The sequence below is a fragment of the Capricornis sumatraensis genome, chromosome 22 (assembly GCF_032405125.1).
Source record: "Capricornis sumatraensis isolate serow.1 chromosome 22, serow.2, whole genome shotgun sequence".
NCBI classification, from domain to species: domain Eukaryota; kingdom Metazoa; phylum Chordata; class Mammalia; order Artiodactyla; family Bovidae; genus Capricornis; species Capricornis sumatraensis.
The window spans coordinates 8,412,323-8,434,529 of NC_091090.1; the positions used below are offsets into that span (position 1 = coordinate 8,412,323).

The 22,207-nt window shown below is 44.7% G+C and overlaps 1 protein-coding gene and 1 non-coding gene across 9 annotated transcripts in view; one reads left to right on the forward strand and one right to left on the reverse strand.

Annotated features, from left to right (window-relative positions):
* DST (dystonin) overlaps positions 1-22,207 on the forward strand; it is a 522,626-nt gene that overhangs the window by 173,432 nt on the left and 326,987 nt on the right. The window lies entirely within an intron of this gene.
* TRNAG-CCC (transfer RNA glycine (anticodon CCC)) lies at positions 8,819-8,891 on the reverse strand. The gene has a single exon. It is a non-coding gene; the product is annotated as a tRNA-Gly (tRNA).

Consider the following 22,207-nt stretch of genomic DNA (forward strand, 5'->3'; position numbering starts at 1 on the left):
TTCCATTCCTTTTTATGACCGAGTAATATTTCGCTGTCTGTACCACATCTTTATCCGTCTCTTTGTCAACGAACATTCAGGTTGTCTCTGTCTTGATTACTGTAAGGTTGTTAATAGTGCTGCAGTGGACTTTGGGGTTTCATGTATCTTTTCGAATTAGTTTTGTCTGGATATATGCCCAGGAGTGGGATTGCCGGCTCCTATGATAGCTCTATTTTCAGTTTTTTGAGGGGCCTCTGTACTGTTCTCCATGGTGGCTGCACCAGTGTACATCCCCACCAGCAGTGTCGGAGGATTGCCTCTTCTCCCCACCCTCTCCAGCGTTTGTTGTTTGTAGATTTTTCAGTGATTGCCATTCTGCCCAGTGTGAGGTGCCTCATTGTAGTTGTGATTCAGCTGTAATCGCTTCTTTCTTTCCTTCCTGAAAGAGCTCCATTGTTGCTGCATCTGTGACCCTCAGCACTGATCCCACTGTTTGCATCTCCCCGTTCCTAAGAATCTGTGAGCTTTTTGAGGTCAGGGATTGTGTCTCGTCTTTGTGTAATCTTTAGAACACAGTACAGTAAATGAGGACGTCTGCATGTTCTGGTTATGAATGCGCTGAATTCAGAGTATCATACAAACAATATCACAGAATCATTCCTGAACAATATTTGTTGTTGTCGTTCAGTTGTCTGCCCGCCTGTATCTGACTCTGTGACCCCGTGGACGGCAGCCTGCCTGGTTCCCCAGTTCTTCACCATCTCCCTGAGTTTGCTCAAACCTATGTCCGTTGAGTTGGTGATGCCATCCAACCATCTCATCCTCTGTTGCCCTCTTCTCCTCCTGCCCTCAATCTTTCCCAGCATCAGCATCTTTTCCAATGAGTTGGCTCTCTTATCAGGTGGCCAGAGTATTGGAGCTTCAGCATCAGTCCTTCCAGTGAATATGCTGGGTTGATTTCCTTTAGGATTGACTGGTTTGATCTTGCTGTCCAAGAGACTCTCAAGAGTCTTCTCTAGCACCACAGTTCAAAAGTATCAGTTCTTTGATACTCAGCCTTCTTTATAGTCCAAGGGTCTCGTCAGTACATGACTATTGGAAAAACCATGGCTTTGCCCTTATGGACCTTTGTAGGCAAAGTGATGTCTCTGCTTTTTAATACCCTAAATTTGTCATAGCTTTTCTTCCAAGGAGCAAGTGTCTTTTAATTTCATGGCTGCAGTCACCGTCTGCAGTGATTTTGGTGCCCAAGAAAAGAATATACAGGTTTTGGAGCCCAAGGAAAAAAAAAACCTGAACAAGGTACAGGTTTCACTCAGGTTTGAAAAGCTGAGTGAATATGCCAAGTTCAAATGCAAGTTCAAGATGGCGGTGAGAGTCACTGACCTGATCTGAGGTTGATGATTGTGTTAATGTCCTCACGGTTCTCTGCTGCAGGACTTCAGAAGATGGCTCGGAGTCAGGAGGCTTTGCTGGAGGAAGTGACATTTTGTTTGGTTTTACTTTTTTAGTTTCTAAACATTTTATTGGAGTATAGTTTATGTATAGTGTTGTATTTCAGGTGTACAGCAGAATGAATCCGTCATGCATATAATATATTCATTTTCTAAAAAGATTCTTCTCTTGTACGCTATCACAGAGTACTGAGTAGAGTTCCCTGGCCTATAGAGTAGGTCACTGTTGAGTATGTATATGTCTTCGATATAACAGTGTGTATCCTTTCTAAGCTCCTGATTTATCTCCTCCCCTCTTTTCCCCCTTTGGTACCTATAAGTTTGCTTTCTATAAGTCCATTTCCGTTTTGTAAAAGAGTTCATTTGTATCATTTTTAAAAAGTAGATGCTACATATGAGTGATAAGTATGATATTTGTCTTTCTTTGACCGACTTCACCGAGTCTGGCTTGGTTTTAAACATGTACGGGGTGTGGATGGGCCGTGGACCAGAACTTTGGGAGTGGGAGGTGCAGGGTTCTTCCAGGGAGAGTTGGGAGGTCCGTCTGCTGACATAGGACATTCAGAAGGAGACCAGAGTGCTGAGGGGTAAGCAGGGGTCCTGGGAAGAGGTGTGTCAAAGCTTGCAGAGTGACTGTCTCAGTTAGGCAGCTGGTAGTTTGGAGATTGTGAGCAGGGGAATGTGGATGAGAGAAAAATTTGAGAAAGAGTCATCCAGGGTAGAGACTGGGAACTGGTAGCTCACAGGCTGAATAAGGGAGCGTATCTCGTTAACTGCTGTAAAATTTTAAACCAATATTTAGAAGTTGGGAAATTTTATTTAAAAATTCAGAGTTTACACTCCTCTTGAACAGGCCGCCCAGTGATCCTGGGCCCACGTGGTCCATGGTGACAGCTGGCAGAAGCTGAGCGGGAGACGCCCCCGAACCTGGCCTCACCCTGTCGGCGTGAACGTGGCCCACCTCCCCACGGCCATCGACCGTGCCTGCATGTCTCCTGTGTACGTTTGAGCTTGGGGTCCTTGGTTCAGAGGTGTGTAGAAGGCAGCCTTTTGTGTGTTGGGTGCAGGCTTTTGTGGCGTTTGTAGCAGTGAGATACAGGGGAGCCAGGTCTGGGCGGGGGAGAGGAAGTGAAGGTGTGTGTGTGGGGTGGTTATACTGGACGACCCTGGAAGAAAAGCTCAGGGGTGACCAAGCGCTTGTAAGGCCCAGGAGATAGCTGTACCGGTTATCTGATCTCCTGTATAATAGAACGTTTTTGTTGAAGTGTAGTTGATTTACAGTGATGTTTTGGTTTCAAGTATACAGTGGTGTGATTCAGTTTCATATATACATATATATATAGTATACCTATTATTTATATGCCTTCCTTGCTGGCTCAGCAGTAAAGAATCTGCCTGCAATACAGGAGACTTGGGTTTGATCCCTGGCAACCCACTCCAGTGTTCTTGCCTGGGAAACCCCATGGACAAAAGAGCCTGGTGGGCTACAGTCCATGGGGTCACAAAAGTCGGACACAACTTGGTGACTAATATATATCTACATATTTATGTAGATATATATTCTTTTCCAGAATTTGTATGTCTGTATCTATATTCTTTTCCAGAGTTTTTTCCATTATAGATTATTGCCGGGGTCCAGCCCCTGTGGATCCACGGAATTCGAAGAGGGGACGGAGTAGGAGAGGAAAAACTTATTTATTTAGAAAAATGAAGAGAGATTAGGAAAAAATAGTGTAATAGGAAAAGTTAGTGGAGAAAAGATGCTGAATAACTTGGTTTACGTGGAAAACCTATCAAGTTCCAAGACAAGGAACTTGCACCATCTACGTTAGGCCACTGGCGCCCACTTGAATGGCGGAGGGTGCCCCGCCTTGGGCTCCCTCTCACATGGGTCTTAGAAGCCAGGGCAAGTAAGTCGACTTGGAGAGCCTCCACGCCCCAGGTGGGAATTCAGCCTGAAAAGGAGAGAGAGAGAGAGAGAGAGAGAGAAGAGAGAGAGAGAGAGAGATTCGACACAGGGGAAACCAGTCTATCCAGTGACTGGCCCATCCTTTATTGTCCGGAAAAGCCTGTTATACTTTTGGTTGTACATAGAGATCAATGTGGAGAAGGCAATGGCACCCCACTCCAGTACTCTTGCCTGGAAAATCCCATGGATGGAGAAGCCTGGTAGGCTGCAGTCCATGGGGTCACTGAGGGTCGGACACAACTGAGCGACTTCACTTTGACTTTTCACTTGCATGGATTGGAGAAGGAAATGGCAACCCACTCCAGTGTTCTTGCCTGGAGAATCCCAGGGACGGGGGAGCCTGGTGGGCTGCCGTCTATGGGGTCGCACAGAGTCGGACATGACTGAAGTGACTTAGCAGCAGCAGAGATCAATGGATAATACAAAATTATGCAGCGTCAGCAGCCCTGACTCTTATCGAGACCAGGTTTTCTGTCTGCATACCTAGCTGTATACACAAGTCTTAGGTGATTTACATCATCTTCTGGCCAGAAGGCCAATTAACATTTTACGGCCCTTTTCTGATAAGGGTAATAGTGTTGTTCTTCCCAAAGTCTGGTGCCACTCTGAGAAAGCACTAAATAAATTTACATTCTTACATAGCAAGGACACAACAATTTATAACAAAGAAAGAGGAGTACAGTGATTTATAACAAAGAGAAAATTCATTAACTCAAAAAGTCTAGTGTTGCTAACATCAAAACTACTATATTCCTATTTCTGTATCCCATTTACATTGATTAATATCCTCCCAGGTGCCTAAAAGATAAAGGATATGGAGGCCTGGCGGTAAACATTAACTCAACAATCAAACTAATTTTTAGCTCTAAAAGGCTCTATATCTTTAAGATGTTTTAAGCTTTGTGCCTCTCACGGTTGGGGGGCTGTAAACAATCACAAGTTGTAAAAGTCTCTAACTGTCAGGCAAGTTAGAGAGCCACCAGAGGGGTTTGAGCTGAAACGTTCCTTTCATATGCAGACCAGTTGGAGCTCTAAGTGAACTTTTTCCAGAGAAAGGTGATCGGGGATAGCCCCCTGTAATGTCAGAAGAGTGCAGTGTAGCAGACAGTAAACAGATTTTGGTTTCGGGGTAGATGCTCAGCAGAGGACCCCTTGAGACCTGTCTCGCCTTGCCCGTCAGGTCTCTCCGCATGACCTTGTCCTGGGTGGGATCTCCCGTGCTGGCTCCTGGCAGATTATTAGAAGATACTGAATATATTTCCATGTGCTGAATGGTCCTTGTTGGGTTATCTGTTTTATAGATAGTCATGTGTATGTTTTAACCCTGAACTCCTAGTTTATTCCTTCCCTGACCTTTCCCTTTTGGTAACTATAAGTTTCTTTTCTGTGTCTGTGGGTTTGTTTCTCTTTTGTAGAGAAGTTCATTTGCATCATTTTTTAAGATTCCATGTATAAGTGATATCAAATGGTATCTGTCTTTCCCCATCTGACTTCCTTAGTGGGATCATCTCTAGATCCGTCCGTGGTGCTGCAGTGTTCTGCATAACAGATCACTCAACACCCTAGAAGCTTTGAACGGTCACTCTCTACTGTCTCACCAGGAGTCTGGGGGTAGCTTGGCTGGGAGCCTGTGGTCCGGGTCTCCAGGCTCTGGGTGCTCTGGGTCTCTGCCCCCAGGCCTCAGTGCTCATCTGTCCCTGGAGGCCTCAGTGCTCGCCTGTCCCCGGAGGCCTCAGTGCTCACTTGTCCCCGGGAGCCTCCGTGCTCGCCTGTCCAGAAGCTGCAGGTGCTCGCCTGTCCCCGGGAGCCTCCGTGCTCACCTGTCCAGAAGCTGCAGGTGCTTGCCTGTCCCCGGGAGCCTCCGTGCTCACCTGTCCGGAAGCTCCAGGTGCTCGCCTGTCCGGAAGCTGCAGGTGCTCCCAGCGGGGCCACCGGAGACTGAGGCGGAGGGTGGTGGGGGAGAGAGTGGACCCTGCAGGGGGCCCCTGTTGTCTATGCTCTGACCCCAGAGAGACGTGTCGTTTCTGGTTTGTGTAGGTGATCCCACGATGGAAGAGACTGCATGGATGTGAACCCCAGAAACGGGGACTACGGGGGTGACCCCGAGAGGTACTGTATAGGGGCGGCCACTGCAGTGGCTGAGAGACCACACGCCTTGGCTGTGCCTTCTGGCACTCTGGCCCCTGTCTGTGTTGCCAGCGTGGTCCCCCAGGACAGAATTATTCGTGATTCTGATTGTTCTGTTCCAGTGACTCATTGTTCACTTGTGATATCCTCATGGAATGAAAATTGAAACAGCTTTGGAGTTTTAAAGAGCATGTTGTTCATTCTCTTAATTTTATAGTCCTTTAGACTTGAGAGGCTACAAGGAAGTGCCTTGATCAGCGTCAGGAGGCTGCTGAGGGAGTCGTGGACGAGGCAGGGCTGCGGAGGGTCGGTCCAGCCATGCCTCCCAGCCTGCGGGCCCCAGCACACGGAGCGTCATTGTGTAAAAACGGCATCGCAAGCAACTTCTCATGATTCAGCTGTTAAATTAATTAAGTCTTCTGTGAAATTTATTTTCCCTGCTGTAAAAGAATTCAGATGTTATACTGAAAATTTACCCAGCGTCTCTTAATATATACATCTGACATTTGGTTTTACCAAAGGATTAAGTGCTTATAGAACAGAAGTTGGCTAAACGTCTAAAATTATGCTATTTAAATGCTGAGATTTGGATGGCTCAGCTCTCTTCACCTGGCCCAGTGCTTATGTTTAAAATAGCCTGACCCACGGTATGAGGTGCAACTTTTCCCTGCTTCCTTTGTGATTTCCCTTTCAGAATGCATTTTATTAGTCATGTTGGTATTCCTTTCTCGCTGGAATATTTCTCGCTTTATGTGTAAGTCATTGCCCCATGCGTTTGCCGGCCAGAGCAGGAGCCTCGTGAGTCTGACATAATCTTGCAGTGGGGTTTCTCTCCAGGTTTGAAGTTTTTAAGCTGAGGTTAAAAGGTCATACCCTCCTTAAGAATGTAGGTAAAATTTTGTGTTTGTTTTAACCTTCTGTGTGCACTTGGAAGAAAGCCCACTGAATTTATCAGATTCTTGGGGAAACCTACGATCTCCAGCTATTAATGACCCTCGGCGTTTAATGTAATTTTGTTCTCTAGTTGTGATGGATCTTGTTGTTTTGCGTGTGTAGTTTGTGTGCAGATATTTCTACATTTCTGAAAATAGAGTCTCAGCACTTTTCCCATAAAAACTCAAAACCAAAACACGTACTTGAGTATTTTGACCCGTAGTTTTTGTAGTTCTTTGATGATTATTTATATATTTAGAATTGCTAGAAATAACAATTTTTGCAATTTAATGTTTTTAGATGTTTTACTTCTCTAGGTTCAAAAAATTCTAGCGTCTCCTTAAATGACACCACATTTTTTAACTATGACATTACAGATGCAGCCACAGCGTCAGTTGAACAACTGCTCTTTGCAGACAATTTTAGTCACATAGCTGGTGTGAGGATTAGTGTTTGTCTAAACTGGGGCCCCATGGAAGAGAATTTCTGAGCTTCTAAAATAATACCCAGTTTTCCTAGGTAATGTTTATCATTCTCTTCCCTTTTGAAGAGACTTTATTATCTAACAGGAATGCTGTTAAGATCTCTCCTGGTAATTGTATGGCCAGAGTCCTTTTAAAAGTTAAATTATTCTGGGATGTGGTAGCTCTAAGGCTGTGTGCATATAGTCCAGAGAGATTTTATAAACAGAGCGTTCCTTTCTCTAGCTCCTACCTTACTCCTCAATAATTCAGTTTCCTGGCTGGTTATTTCTTTGTTTCCATGTTTAAAGATGGCAGGTTTTACCCAGAGCCCCACTTTAAGGGTGTAGCAAAAACTAGTGTGGGTAGCAGTCTAGTTCACCTTTTCAAATCCTCATTACGTCGCAGGACTCAGTAGATAGAGGAACGCACCCTGCCGTCAGAGCGTGTCCCATCAGCAGTGGACCCGGCTCTGGGGAGATGCAGGGAATGAAACAAGGCATCTCACACTCTGGGTTTTAATTTATTGACTGGCTTTGAAATTAGGAGCAGTTATGGTCTTTTGGGGTTAAATTAGGCTGATTTCTACCTTAACCACTAAGTTGTGTTTGTTTTATTCTTTAAAAATTTTTATCAGAGTATAGTTGATTTATAATGTTGAGTTAATTTCAGGTGTATAGCAAAGTGATCCAGTTACACACACACATGAATCTGCTCTTTTTCAGATTCTTTTCCTGTGTAAGTTAGAGAATATAGAGTTCTCTGTGCTGTATAGTAGGTCACTGTTGGTTATCTGTCTTATAGCTGTGTGTTATGGTTATTGTATTGCTACCTCTGACAGCTTGAAGGTGACATATAGCACAAAAATTTATCATACTTTTCGTGTAACACCGAGACCACACAGTGTTGGGGTCTAACAGTCCAGGTGCGGAAATCCTGGCTCTGCCAGTTTTAAGTTGAAACTTTTCATTGCTGAACTTTTCTGCACCTCATGTTTGCAGACGTACACTTCCTGGTTACTGTGGCGCCCTCTGACTCCTTCACCTGCTCTTATGGAGTCTGACTTGGGTGGGCGTCAGTGAGATCATCAGACACCTGGAAAGTTACGGCTGGAGTAGGTACTGTGACGGGCAGATCGGTGCGTGCAGAGACGACAGATGTGGTGGGGTTTGGTGGAGGGAAGTCAGCGAAGGAATGTCGAAAAGGAACTCTCTTGCTTGAAGTTGTGTAATAGTTGTGTTGCCTGCCTTTCTCCTGGCTTTTGTTATTTTATTTTCCACTTTTAGATCCCTTATCTGTGTATTTCATCGGAACTCCGTTTTAGAAGTGGGTGGGAAGTGGATAACAAGGTAAATGAGAGTAAGCATTTTGAGGGCAGGGATAATTTTTTAAATGAATAGGCTTTTAGAGTAGTTTTAAGTTCACAGGAGAGTTGGGCATAAGGTCCAGAGGGTTCCCACATACCCTATTCTCCCCCACAGTTTTCCTTATTGTTCAGTGAACATTTTGTATTAGTGTGGCATATTGATTTTACTTGATGAACCAATATGGATATGTTATGGTTAAGCACAATCAATAGTTTAAGTGTTGCAAAGCTCTTTGGGGTCTGACGAATGCCCTAAAATCCCCTGTCCTCCACCTGTTTACACCTCTCTTCCTCCCTGCCCTCATTGGCTTTTTTTTGTCTCAATAGGTCTGCCTTTTCCAGAACGTTCCATAGTTGGAACCATGTAGCTCTTTCAAATTGGCTTTGTTTGCGTCCTTGTCTTCCTGTGGCTTGGTAGCTCACTTTTTCTTTCTTAAAAAAACATTGATTCATTTATTTGGCTGCACCAGCTCTTAGTCATGGCTTGCAGAGTCTTGACTTGTGGCACGGGGGGGTCTCTTAATAGTTCCCTGACCAGGGATTGAACCTGGGCCCCCTGCATTGGGAGGACAGAGTCTTAGCCACTGGACCACCAGGGAAGTCCCTCATTTTTTCTTCTTTTTATTTTCTTAGCATCTAAAATAAAAAAAAGAATAAAGTTTAACCCTGTTCACTCACTTTCTTCTTATTGCAGAGTAATACTCCGTTGGATGGGTGTTTATTCATTGACCTGCTGAAGGACATCCTGGTTGCTTTTGATTTTTGTCGAGTCTGAATGAAGCTGCTATAAACCTTCGTGTGCACGCTGGATGTGGACCTGAGTGTTCAGTTCATTTGAGTGAATACTTACGAGCATGGTTTATGGTTTGCGTGGTGAGCGAGTTTAGCTTGGTGAGAAACTGCTGACCTGTCTTCCAGAGTGCCTCTGCTTTTTGTCTTTCTGTCAGCGACCACTGAGGATTTCTGTTGGTTGACGCTCTTCGCAGCACTTGGGGTTGCCTGGTGTTTTGGATTTGGCTCTTGGAAGAGGTGTGCAGGGATAGTTCACTGTCCTGCTTTGCCGTTTCCTGATGACACGCGACCTGGAGCATCCTTTCACGTGCTTGGCTTACTTGCCATCTGTACATCTCCTTCGGAGAGGTGTCTGTTCAGACCTTTTACTACTTTTCAGCTGGGTTGTTTGCTTAGTTCTTGTTGAGCTTTAAGAGTCTCTCGTCTATTTTGCATAAAAGGCCTTTTTCAAATGCATATTTTGCAAATGTTTTCTCTCATTCTGTGCCTTGTCCTTGCCTTCTCTTTCTTGTATCTTCTGCTGAGCAGAAGTTTTTGATTTTAATGAAGTCCAACTTATTGCTTTTCTCTTTCAGGGACTGTGTTATTTATAAAGTCATCATTTATTTATAAACTTACTTATTACAAAGTCATCCACCCAACAGTCGCCTAGATTTATTCTATGTTATCATCTAGAAGTTTTATAGTTTTACATTAGGCCTATGATCCATTTTCAGTTAATTTTTGTGAGACATCTGTGCCTAGATTCACTTGTTGTGCCTGTGAGTGTCCAGTTGTCCCAGCACCATTTGTTGCAAAGACTATCCTTTCTCTGCTGGGTTGTCTCTGCTGCTTTGTCAAGATCTGTGTTGTTCTATTTCCGGGCTCCCTGTTCATTTCCATTGACCTGCTTGTCTGCTTCCTCACCACCACCTCGCCGTCTTGACGATGTCAGTCCTTCAGCCTTGTTCTTTTTCAGGATTATGTCGGCTGTTCTGGGCTGGAATGATTTTTCATATCTGAAGAATAAGCCCTTGCAGACTTCCCCGGTGGTCCAGCGGTTAAGAATCTGCCTTCCAGTGCAGGCCATGTGGTTCTGTCCCCGTTTGGGGGACTAAGATTCCCTGTGCCACGGGGCAGCCAAGCCTGTGTGCCCCAACTGGAGAGCTGGCACCCTGCAAGACACACCAGCGTGGCCAAAGGAAAAATCAGCACTCGCTAAACGCTCTTTGTTAAGTACCAGTTTTTCAATATGGCAGCTGTGGTGATCTTTTAAAACTCAAGTCTGATCTGTTACTCTGCCCAAGTGCCGCCTCTGTTTTCCCATTGCAGTGAGGGTCACATGGAAAGTCCTGAGCTGGGCTGCTTTCCTGGCTTTGAGTGTCTTCCCCCCGAGGTCTGCCGGGCTGATGCTCCTCTGTCTATTTCAGGTCCTGTTCACATGCAACCTTCCCACCAAGGATCCTGTGGTCATTTTATCTGCAATCTCAGCTTGCCCCCCTCTCTCTCCTTTAAACTCTATACTCTCTCAGCCTCTCTTAGCCTGCTCTTTTCTTCATAACTGTCATCACCTTCAAAACCCTTTGTACTTACTTATTTGTTATGTTTATTTTATCATTTATTCTCTCTCTTTGCTTAGAATTTAATTCCAAATAGCAGTTCAGTCGCTCAGTCGTGTCCGACTCTTTGTGACTCTATGAATCGCAGCACGCCAGGCCTCCCTGTCCGTCACCATCTCCTGGAGTTCACTCAGACTCACATCCTTCGAGTCAGTGATGCCATCCAGCCATCTCATCCTGGGTCGTCCCCTTCTCCTCCTGCCCCCAATCCCTCCCAGCATCAGAGTCTTTTCCAATGAGTCAACTCTTCGCATGAGGTGGCCAAAGTACTGGAGCTTCAGTTTTAGCATCATTCCTTCCAAAGAAATCCCAGGGTTGATTTCCTTCAGAATGGACTGGTTGGATCTCCTTGCAGTCCAAGGGACTCTCAAGAGTCTTCTCCAACACCACAGTTCAAAAGCATCAATTCTTCGGCGCTCAGCCTTCTTCACAGTCCAACTCTTACATCCATACATGACCACAGGAAAAACCATAGCCTTGACTAGACGGACCTTAGTCGGCAAAGTAATGTCTCTGCTTTTCAATATACTATCTAGGTTGGTCATAACTTTTCTTCCAAGGAGTAAGCGTCTTTTAATTTCCTGGCTGCAGTCACCATCTGCAGTGATTTTGGAGCCCCCCCCCAAATAAAGTCTGACACTGTTTCCACTGTTTCCCCATCTATTTCCCATGAAGTGTTGGGACCAGATGCCATGATCTTCATTTTCTGAATGTTGAGCTTTAAGCCAAATAGCAGAGTTCTTTGTTTTGTTGGCTAATGTGTCTTCAGCAGATAAAACATTGTAGGTTTTCAATACATTTCATTTAAAAAAAATGAATGAGTGAGTGAATGATAAACGGTACCGTGCAGAGTGTTAGTTATGTGGAAGGAGGCGGAGTGCCAGTTGGTTCAGTCCCACCTGATCCTTAAAGTCAGGACCGTGTAAGACCAAGTCAAAATCTAAGCCAAACCAAGATTAATGTTTGACAGAATGTATTGATTTCTGACATCGTGCAACTGCATGTGGTGGTAGTGGGTCTTCCTGACTGTGTAACTTATGAGTAGCTTAGTAGCAGCAGCTGAGTCGAAATAGAAGCAGAACCACTGATTGGTTAGACTTTCTAAACGCAAGTCGCCCACTGTGTGTCTCAGCAAAGAGAACTGGGATTTCCCTGAGTGTAAGGACGATGAGAAATGCGGCAATGACGGGGAAAGGCCTGTGCGTCTGAAATGAGAGACTTCAGACTTTAGAAAGTTCATGGTGCTGTCTTCCAGAGCAACACCATAGCCAGGACTTCAGAGCAGATCGGTTTACCCACCTGGGGATCCTGTTACCTGGGCTGGTAGGTACTTGGCATGTAGTAGGCGTCAAATGAGTGTGAAAAGAATGAATATTACAGGAGGCAATTCATTGTCAGTGACATTGAGGATCTGGGCATCATGGCATTTGCCTTTGTTGTGATTTATTTATCTATAAAAAGAGATATTTTTCTACCTTGAAGAAGTAAGTTGCCTTTGACTTAAAAGTCTCAGGTGAGTACGTTTTCAGCAAGTGTGAAATGGTGCTCCAGTTAGTGAATCTTCGAATGCAAGGCTTCACTTCTGCAGTGCTCCTGATTGGCAGGTTCTGGTGCTGGGAAGTTGTGGTGTGTGTGCCCAGCTGAGCAGGACAAGCAGCTAGGCTCAGATTTTCTCTGCGCACAAGCAGCTCACGAAAAACAGCAGATCCCAAACCAAATTTAGTAAGTTCTGAGAGGAACTGTTTCAGGTGTTTTCATTCTGTTTTGTTGAAGTGTAGCTGATTTACAGTGCTGTTTTAATTTCTGCTGTGCAGCAAAGTGGCTCAGTTTTACAGAAACACGTTCTTTTTCCTATTTTTTTTCATGTTGGTTCCTCAGTTCAGTTCAGTTGCTCAGTCGTGTCCGATTCTCTGCAGCCACGTCGACTGCAGCACGCCAGGCCCCCCTGTCCATCACCAGCTCCCGGAGTTCACTCAGACTCATGTCTGTCAAGTCGGTGATGCCATCCTACCGTCTCATCCTCTGTCGTCCCCTTCTCCTCCTGCCCCCAATCCCTCCCAGCATCAGGGTCTTTTCAAATGAGTCAGCTTTTTGCATCCGGTGGCCAAAGTAGTGGAGCTTCAGCTTCAACATCAGTCCTTCCAGTGAACACCCAGGACTGATCTCCTTGAGGATTGACTAGTTGGATCTCCTTGCAGTCCAAGGGACTCTCAAGAGTCCTCTCCAACACCACAGTTCAAAGGCATCAATTCTTTGGTGCTCAGCTTTCTTCATGGTCCAACTCTCACATCCATACATGACCACAGGAAAAACCATAGCTTTGACTAGACCTTTGTTGGCAAAGAAATGTCTCTGCTTTTTAATATGCTGTCTAGGTTGGTCATAGCTTTTCTTCCGAGGAGCAAGTGTCTTTTAATTTCATGGCTGCAGTCACCATCTGCAGTGATTTTGGAGCCCAAAAAAATAAAGTCTGACACTGTTTCCACTGTTTCCCCATCTATTTGGCATGAAGTGATGGGACTGGATGCCATGTTCTTAGGTTTTTGAATGTTGAGTTTTAAGCCAGCTTTTTCACTCTCCTCTTTCACTTTTGTCAAGAGGCCCTTTAGTTCCTCTTCACTTTCTGTTTTAAGGGTGGTGTCATCTGTGTTTCTGAGGTCATTGATATTTCTCCCAGCAATCTTGATTCCAGCGTGTGCTTCATCCAGCCCGGGATTTTGCATGATATACTCGTCATAGAAGTTAAATAAGCAGAGTGACAATATACAACCTTGGCCTACTTCTTTCCCGGTTTGGAACTAGTCTGTTGCATGTCTGGTTCTAACTGTTGCTTCATAACCTGCATACACATTTCTCAGGGGGCAGATCAGGTAGTCTGGTATTCCCATCTCGAAGAATTTTCCACAGTTTGTTGTGATCTACACAGTCAAAGGCTTTGGCGTAATCAGTAAAGCAGAAGTAGATGTTTTTCTGGAACTGTCTTTTTTGATCATCCATTGGGTGTTGTCAATTTGATCTCTGGTTCCTTTGCCTTTTCTAAATACAGCTTGAACATCTGGAAGTTCACAGTTCACATACTGTTGAAGCCTGGCTTGGAGAATTTTGAGAATTATCTTGCTAGCATGTGTGATGAGTGCAATTGTGCAGTCATTTGAACATTTCTTTGGCATTGCCCTTCTTTGGGATTGGAATGAAAACTGACCTTTTCCAGTCCTGTGGCCACTGCTGAATTTTCCAAATTTGCTGGCATATTGAGTGGAGCGCTTTCACAGTATCATCTTTTAGGATTTGAAATAGCTCAACTGGAGTTCCATCACCTCCACTAGCTTTGTTCGTAGTGATGCTTCCTAAGGCCCACTTGACTTCACATTCCAGGATGTCTGGCTCTAGGTGAGTGATGACACCATTGTGGTTATCTGAGTATTTTCCTGTGTATTCTTGCTACCTCTTCTTAATATCTTCTGCTTCTGTTGGGTCCATACCATTTCTGTCCTTTACTGAGCCCATCTTTGCATGAAATGTTCCCTTGGTATCTCTGATTTTCTTGAAGAGATCTCTAGTCTTTCCCATTCCGTTGTTTTCCTCTGTTTCTTTGTGTTGATCACTGAGGAAGGCTTTCTTAGCTCTCCTTGCTGTTCTTTGGGACTCTGCACTCAGATGGTTGGTTTTTCCCAGTATAAAACATTTGGCTCCCTGTACTCTACAGCAGGACCCTGTTACCCATCCTGTATGTACCAGTTTGCATGGACTAATCCCAGACTCTGAGTCCTTCCCTGCACCACCCCCGTCCCCCTTGACAACCACAAATCTGTTCTCTGTATCTGGCAGGTGTTTTTAAGTGATCAGTTTAAGTGTTTTTCTTTGAATGGACAGATGCCTTTTTCCCTGCTGAAGAAAGTCGACGTTGCTGTTGGTTGCCAGGGATCAGGAATTAAAGTCTCACTCAGACCCCAAGGGTCTTCTTCCAGACACTGGTAGTTTCTGTAACTGGGGTCTGTCTAGTGGTGCCTCCAAACACCATCAGGTCTCAGAATGCGTCCTTCTCCACCCCTGCGGCTCTGCTCTCGAGGCTGGCTGACTTCTGCTCCCCTTACACCTCTGCCTCGACTCAGTCCTCAGTTTGCGTGTCACCCTTCTGCACATCCCTTGATGCCACAGCCTTTCCCTTGATGCCCTGGCATAGGTCTCTGGCCTGTATTCTTTCTGCCAGATGGTTGGTTGGGATTCACAAGCTTTTCTTGGAAGTCGTAAGTCTTGCCTAATTTCTTCCTGCAGTGACATCTTTCTATAATTCTAGGATGGTGGTTGAAGAGAACACTCGCATTTCGGTGATGCGATGCATTAAGTGATGGCATTTTGGTGTCCATATCTGTTCATATCTGTGAAGTGGAGACTATATTTTAAACCCAAAGTGGAGGAGGTGTGAGGTGGCAAAGGAGGTGTGAGGTGGCAAAGGCGGTGGAGACCTTTGGAAAGTCTCATGTCAGTGAAGGTGGGCGCTTCCCCCCCGACCTGAGGAGCTTTGGGTAAGGCCGTGGGGTGTCCGGGTCATGGGGTCTCCGTGGTGTGGACCCCAGCTGCCTGCACATGGTGAGCCAGGCTCTGCCCCTCCCGCGTCCGGGGCCGGCGGTCACGTGCGTTTTTGCTGGATCTGAATTTGTCGTCTTCTGCTTCTTCCCTTGCCCCACTTCTCCCCTAACATCCTTCCTTCCTCCTTGCTGTCCCAATTTTCTTCCCTTTTTTTTTTAACCAAATATTTGGATATCTCCTCTCTGCTGGAGAGTGTGCTTGCTGGGAGTATGAAGCTGGATGAAACAGGGTCCTTGGCCTCAAACGGCTGGGAGCCGTGGGGCGGCTGGCTGGGAAGCAGAGACCTGAGCCTGTGGCCCGGGACCCCAGACCATGGTGCCGGGGAGCAAGGCAGGCCCCGCCTGTGGTGGCACCGAAGGCAGGGGACAGTGACCCGAGTGGGTGTCTGGCCAGAAGACACGCTATTGCTGTTAACAGTGGTCTGATTGGAAATAGTCTTGAAAAGGTGCTGTTTGCTTTGCTCCTGCTGACTTGCATTTTTCAGTGTAGCCACTGGGGGGCGCAGGTCAGTTGGGCTGTTATTTTCAGAGAGGCTCCTGGAACCTGCCTGCAGTGTGGGAGACCTGGGTTCGATCCCTGGGTTGGGAAGATCCCCTGGAGAAGGGAAAGGCTGCCCATCACAGTATTCTGGCCTGGAGAATTCCACGGACTGTATGGTCCACGGGGTCGCAAAGAGTCTCAGACATGACTGAGTGACTTTCACTTTGAGTCTCCTGTCCAGGCAGGAGTGGTCAGACCAGGACTGTGTCCTTGTGTCTTTGCAGGGCACCTGGGACCGCGTGTGTGTGTGTGTGTGTGTGTTTGTGTGTGTGTGTAAGTATGTGTGTGCATTTGTGCTCGTGCTGGAAAAAGTTTTGCCTTTAAGGAGCAGGTGGTTAGACGGGTGGGCGACTTCCTATTATTGAACTGTAGTCACTGTCAGTTCAGGTGGATTATTATTAATTTGTGTATTTATAGTGCTCAGTTACATTAGAGAGGAGCTTCCATGATAATAACGAAAATATCCTCAAACCTTAGGTTTGTACTTACTCTGAGTACATTCTGGAACGGTGAACAGTGTAGGTGATAGAGAATGAGAGTTCCTCGTGAGATTAGACCATGTGTCTTGAGGGAAATGGTAGTTTACAACGTGACCCCTTTAAGGCCTTCTCTCTCTCTTTCTCAATTTATTGATCGTAGAGAAAATCTGGGACATGTTGACTTGATCCAGGCAGAGAGAAGAGGCACTTTGACATAATTAGGTAAATGATCAGAGAGCTGAGGCCTGAAATAATGTTTTTGTGAATATGACTGGAATATTTAAGGACAAAATTAGAACACATGGCCACAGGTGCCGGCCATGTGCCAAATTCCTAAGGATAAACAAGATGGAACTACTTTCTGTGAAGGTGTTACTCTCACAGATTTGTTTTACGCATGGTACGGGACATAGTAGGCATTAAAATAAGTCCCTGTTGAACAAATACAATAATCAAGAAAAAAAATCAACCTGTTTTTTTTCCTTACTGTCTTGTTAAGCAAACATTTTTGAATGAGTGACCTTGAAAGAAGGGAGTCTGAGGAGTTAAGGCAGGGTTCCTGTCTTCAAAGAGGTATGATTGGGAGAGAGACACGCACAGAGGATGTTGGGGGAGGTGGTATGAGCTGTGAGCAGAGGAGACTGCGAGCAGGGCTTTCAAAGGTGGCTCTGGTCCCGGAGCCTGGAGGAGCTGCTTTTAAAGTCCGTTTTCTGCTGGGCGGTCTTTGCCGGGGCAGGGTAGGCCCTCAGACCACACAAGACGGCCCCTAAAACTGCTGCTCCCTTTCGAGCTCTGTGAGCCTGTTTGAAAGTTTCCACGCCATGGCCTTAGGTTGACATTTGTGTCCTGAGGAGGCAGAAGATAGGGAAACTAATAGAAATTGCTTTTGGGGGTTTCAGATGCTCGGCTGTGAGGTCCATTAAGTAATCGTCAGTGAGTACTGAAAGCAAAAGCTGTAGTCAGTTCATATGTAAGTCAAGCTCCTGTATACAGTTATTTGCTAAAAGTGATTATGATGTAAGACTTTGTTTCTTGAAGTGTCAGTGAGAACCCAGTTAATCCTTTTCCAAGTTGTTGGAAGGAATTTTAAGTGCTGTTATGAGAGTTCAAGCTTGCTTTTTTCATGGATTTTTTTTTTTTTAACCTAAGATGCCAGGATCCCTGCTCATGCTTGTATGAATCTTTGAAGGTGAAGTGTAGGTATCTTGTATTTTTCAGTAGTTGCACAAGTAACTTCTCCAGCTTTATGGAGGCGTAATTGACTGGTACCTTGGTGTGGTGTGAATTGAAGGTGCGCTTCATGCTGATGGATCCTCTTGTGTGTTGCATGGTTGAAGGCATTTGGTACCAGGGTGGCTCTGACTGCAGCAAGTAGTATATTTGCCCCCAACTCTTGTCTGTAGGACAGCAGTGAGATTTCATTTCCTGGACCCTATGCCTCCTTCCAGGGCATCTTGTGATCAGCTCCTGGCAGCTGCATTCAGTCTACAGGTGCAGTTGGGATTCCCTGTTAGTAATTAGCCAGAGAGAAGGCATTAAAAGAGTGTATTGCCATTAAGGCCCACGTTGACTTCTGATCTCATCCTGCCTCCAAGAAACCTTGGGATTTATGGAAATCTCTTTAATTTCTTAAATGTAAGTTTAATCTCTTAAACTCTTCTTTAATAATTTTTTTTTCTGTTGTATCATTTTGTCATTTTATGTCATTTTAGTAGGTTTGTAATATTACAATAGAGAATGATCTTAACATTTGGACCGTGCAGATGAAGGGATATATGGGAATTCTTCATGTGACTTTTATGACTTCTTTTTGGTAAGTCTGAAATTTCAAAATTGAAAGCTAAAATAAATAAAAGCTGCATTTTAACATCAATAAGTAGATTTGTAATACACAATGTACTTTTTCATGCATTAAGCTGGATTTTACTTGAATTTAGGGAATGATTCTGTCACTTTTCCTGTGTAAGAAATTAAGACACTTACCTCATGAAAGTCCTTTTTCTGCAGTCTTGTTTGAAAGTGTCGTCTTGCTATAGTCAAAATCCCATTTAAAGCATGAACTAGTCTATATGTTTGTTTCTGTAAAAAACGTGTTTATAGAGAACTAAGTATACCGTTTTTTTTTTCTTTTTGTAATAGCTTTTTTGAGATAAACAGTTTGCATACCATACAATTCACCTGTTTAACATGTACAATTCAGTGGTTTTTACATTATTCATCAAATTGAGCAACCAATACTATTATCACATATAGAATATCTTTATCACCCCCAAAAGAAACCCTGAACTCCAGAAGGGTTGATCCTTCAATGAAACGCTGTTGCTATGATGGAAAGACCAGGGATGCAGGAAGGATGTGATTGACAGATGACATCTGAATGAGGCACACTGTATGTAGGAGAACCATCCTTCAATTTCACTAGTATTATTGGAACCATTACAGCTCTTTGATTCTTTTTTCCTTAAAAAGGTAGTTACAGGAACTTCCTCGTGGTCCAGTGCTGAGGACTCTGAGCTTCCAAACAGGGGCGTGGGCTCTGTCCCTGGTCATCAGGGAACTAAGATCCCACAGCATCTCCAAAAAAGGTAGTTATACTGTGTGCTGTGTTGGTATTTGCCTAGTGGGTAGATTTCAGACTAATCCATATCCAAATTCTGTGTCTGCAGGGTATGTTTAAATTTTCATGTAAAGGTTCTGAATTGATATGCCCTAGTCTGTTGGAGTCGGGTTTGTTTTGAGTCCATCTGTCACGGCTCAGAGGACCATCTTTACGTATCTTTGTGCGGTGGTCTTCAGTGAACTCCCACCTTCTTGTGGATTGGAGCCCATGGGGTGGCAGGGGCCCGCGTGACCCGTCCATCAGCTCAGCTTCTGCCTTCCTTCTTCTCACCTTTTCTTCCTCCACTTTCTCCAGTGACTCAGTCACTGAAGTTGTGGTAGCTTTTTGGTTGAGCCATTTGGATAAATAGCCATAAATTGCTTTATTTCTTAATAAAGATCTTAAACCTTATTTAAATACCAGGCTTCCCTGGTGGCACAGCTGGTAAAGAGTCCGCCTGCAGTGTGAGAGACCTGGGTTCGATCCCTGGGTTGGAAAGGTCCCCTGGAGGAGGGAACAGCTACCCACTCCAGTATTCTGGCCTGGAGAATCCCATGGACTGTGTAGTCCATGGAGAGTGTAGTAATTTAAGTCATTGTAATTCTGTTTAAGAAAGCAGGTGGAAACGTTTCAAAGCCATAGTGCATATGTTTCTGATATATAGGGCCTATTGTCTGCCTATAAAAACAGGGTCACTTCTTCCTTTGAGGGTCTCCTCCTGCGCAGAATAAAAGGGGTTGGCTAATCACTTATCCTGCGGTGGCTGATGAAGTGGTTTTGTAGACTTTCGTCACTGTACTCATCAGCCCATCAGCAGTGCCCATGGAGGCCCGGGAAATTCTCCTTTGTCTCTTTGCTAACTTAGCACGGCAGAGATGGTCTTTTAGCATCTGGAAATAAAGGAATCTCCCATCATTTTGGGGCTTTGAAAACTGTGTAGCGTGTAAATTGCTGTGCAAAGTCATCACTTTCAGTTTGGAAAGCAACATAAGTTTGTTGCAATAAACCAATCAAGACACAGTTGTTTCGCTCTCTGTACCATGCTTTCCCTGTGATAACTGGTGCAAATGGTTTATTTACACTCTCCCTTCAGTTTCTCATAAAATGTATGAACCATGCATTCACACTTTTTAATTTCTGCACACACACATACATACAATTTATATCATAAGTTTTTTTGAGAAACAAGATCACACTCTCTGCAGAGTGTTCTTTTTTTAACTTACCACTTGAAGGAGGAAGGAAAAACCAACATATTATTTTTGTTAAAAGGCGAAAAATCTTTTTGCTTTTTTCAAGTTTTGTCGAATTTTCCCTTAGCAATTAGCATCTGGCTTACCAGAAAGATTTGCTAACTGTAAACCAAAGAATATATACCAGAACCAAAAAAGCTAAAGTATAAGAGAAATTTAGACCAGTGTATCCACTTTCTTGACTAACTGTGGTCAGAACGGGGCATTTTTCCTCTCTGCTACACTTTTCTCATGATTCCCCTGACTCAAAGCGTGGCTCATCAGAACCTAGACGTTGGGGAATACAAACCTGCCCTCCGTATCTCCTTCCCCTCTTGGTCCACTGGCCACCCAGTCCCAGAAGAGTCTAAGGAACCCACTTAGTATTTTGAAAACTTGAAATAGAGAATAAGAACCAAGCATTTACTTGTATGAACTATGCCTATACCTCAGGGAAAACATATTTAAGGAATGGAAGATTCTTTTTATAGAGATAATTTTGCTTCCGTAGACTTGAGTTCCAAGGTGTGATGCAGTCTAGGCTGCTGACTTAAACAGACGATCAGGCTTTATGTGCTTAAATCTCACCAGTGGACTTTATCCAGCTTCCAGTTTCCTGGAAACATTAGGGATATTCTAAATGACACTGTGGGAATGCAGTGCTCAGAGGTCACCTTTGGGAGACCCTGGGACAAAGGATCCCGTTACTTCAGCAGATAAGTTGCGAGGAAGTGAAGGTGGGGAGAGACCCTGGTGGCTGAGGGAGGTACCCGCACTGCAGGGCGTTGGTTCACGGGGGAGGAGCCGAAAAGACGCTTGCAGGTGGTCTGCGGAATCAGCACACTGTATTTCATGGTATTAAGGAAATCCTTACTGTTAGAGACAAGTGCCGAACGGTTTCTGGATGAAGTAACGTGCTTTCTGAGAGTTATTGACACAATTTCTGGGAGAAAGACTGGGTGGGATTTGATGGACCAGGGGTGTCTCTGTGTTGATAATTTTTAAAAAAAACTTGTTTTTAATTGGAGGATCATTGCTTTACAATGTTGTGTTGGTTTCCGCTGTACAACAGTGTGAATCAGCCGTAAGTATACATGTATCCCCTCGTTTTTAAAGCTCCCCGCCCACCTCCTGTTTGTCGTTGATTCATCTGACTGTGTCAGGTCTTACTTGCGGCACATGGGATCTTCCTTGGGTCATGCAGGGTGGCGCCTGGATTCTCTAGTTGGGGCTCAGTAGCTGTGGCTCAGGGGCTCAGTTGCTCTGCAGCTTGTGGGATCTTAGTCCCGAACCAGAGATCGAACCTGCATCCCCTGCATTGCAAGGTGGATTCTTAACCACTGACTTCTTAACCAGGGAAGTCCCTGTTGATAATTGGTGAAGCTGATGATATGTATATGCATCCATATGTAGCAGCTCATTTTACTCTTCCCAGTACTTTTTTTTTAGGTTTTTCTGTAGTAAAAAGCTCTTTAAAAACAGTTTTTTTGTGGGTAGCTAAATGCATAGCCATCTTGCAGGTGAGATCTCCTTTAAATTAGGTAATAAAGCTCCTTTAAATGATGTTTCACGGACTACAAACACAACTCTTAAAATTTTTTAAATTTAATTAAAAATTTTTTTTAGTTTTTATTTTGGATTCTAGTTGATTTACAATGTTTTGTTTGTTTCAAGTGTATAGCGGAGTGATGCAGTTATACAGGTATCCATTCCTTTTCAAGTTGTTCTTCAGTTTAGGTGAGCAGAGTTCCCTGTGCTGTTCACTCAGTAGGCCCTTATTGGTTGTTTTATGTAGAGTGGTGTGTATATGTTAATCCCAGACTCCCAGTTTATCCCCCTCAGTAGTGGGGGTGTTAGTCATTCAGTGAGCCATTCCCGTCTCAGCTGCTGTGTGTAGGTGGTCGCTTGGGATGAGTCCCGACCAGAGGCGTGCTGGTCCTAGTCGGCCGCCTTGCTGTCTCTGTTCTGTCCAGCAGAAGGCACCGTGGGCGCCTTGAGGACTGCGCCCGTCTGCGGGTGACACAGTGTTCTGTTGGCCTGGCCGTGATGGACAGACGAAGGCGCTGGAGAGGATGCCGTGTGTGG